Source organism: Lolium rigidum, chromosome 7, assembly GCF_022539505.1.
Source record: "Lolium rigidum isolate FL_2022 chromosome 7, APGP_CSIRO_Lrig_0.1, whole genome shotgun sequence".
In the NCBI taxonomy this organism is placed as follows: domain Eukaryota; kingdom Viridiplantae; phylum Streptophyta; class Magnoliopsida; order Poales; family Poaceae; genus Lolium; species Lolium rigidum.
In genome coordinates, this window is record NC_061514.1 from 221,741,619 (window position 1) to 221,743,271 (window position 1,653).

Below are 1,653 nucleotides of genomic sequence, written 5' to 3' on the forward strand. Positions count from 1 at the left end.
AAAAAAAAAAAAAAAAAAAAAAAAGAGAGGATGAACAAATCTTCGGGTCCATTGACTCGTCATATTGTTCCGAGCAAGAGCATCAGTGATATACCTGACAATATAGAATAATCAATATATTCGGCTGTCTCATCAAGCCCGAGAGAAAAATATAGAAGAACCCGCAAAATGGGTCATTGCATCAGCCGAACAAGGCACTCGACAATATATTCTCAGAACGCCAAAGTTGCGATCAATTTCTGAATGCCGCCAAATTTGCGAAGGTAAGACCCCAGATCCGTTCTGCTGGGCGTGGCATCGCCGAAGACTGCGCTCTGCTACTTTTATCCGTATCAACAGATACGAAGAAAAATCCTAACGGACGCGTTAGGTACCCGATAAATTTTACTGGGACTCGACAGAATGGTAAGACCTTAAGCGGCACCTGTCGAAGTTTACACCAGTATCCCGAGATCATGTCCAGGGACGTGATCTTGATGTAGGTTTTTGCGGATTGCCACTAGAGCAGTTAACTAGTACCTGATCCGTCAGATGAACTAGCCCCAACTACCATTATCCCTGTACAATATAGATATGGATGTCAAATAAAAATAGCAACGGCCTGGAGTCGATAAAAAGAGGGGCTGCGCCAAGTTCTTTATCGAGTAGTACAACTCGAGCCTATGCCTAGGTGTAAGCACCTGCTCATAGGCTCGGGGGCTACTCTTATCAAGAGTATTGTTCACCCTCCCGATAAGAAAGAGGAAAAATTGTGGAGTCAATTACAAGCAAGTTGAGCCTACACCCAAGTGCAAACACTTGGCTGTAGCCTCGGGGGCTACTCCCATCGGGAGCGCTGGTTGCGCACCCGATAGAAAATAACTTCGACAGCATCTATGACAATCAAGGTTTGCAGACTCAACTCGATTCTACGACTCGAGTGGAGCCTACTCCCATCGGGAGCACATGGATTTCATCGAGTCCTCCAGAAATATAGTTAAGTTCTTCATCGAGTAGTACAACTTGAGTCTATGCCCAAGTGCAAGCACTTGCCCATAGACTCGGGGGCTACTCCCATCGGGAGCGCTGCCGCGCACCCGATAATTTCAAGAATCATCGACTTCATCTATGCTACACATGATCTACGACATGGACATCGCCTTATATTTTCTTCAACTTCGGAGATGGTTATGCTTGGAGTTTCTACGCAAGTCTTCGACTTCTCTAGAAACTCGGGGGCTACTGACATGGGCATACCCTTCGGGTACCCATTATTAGTATACCTGGCTCGGCCCAATATGGAGAAGACCAAATATGGAGAAGGCCCAACAAGGCAACCCGAAGAAGTAGTCGACTAGGACTCTTGTAAAACCCTAGGCTGGTTGCATATATAAAGCTAGCCAGGGCACCCGAAATAAAAAAAACAACAGAGGACAATAGATAGACAACATAACTCCGCCTACGGCGGTACCCTGTAAACACATCATATACTGGATTGCTAGCAGCACGTAGGGATCCTCCACCGAGGGGACCCGAAGCTGGGTACGTCGTGTGCCTAATCTCGACCCCGGAATCTCCATCGTCGCTCTTCCCGAAACCCAAGTCTACAATACGTAGGCATTGGCGAGGTGATCCCTCGTCACCGAACCATTCGTCCTAGCCAGTGAAGTGGCT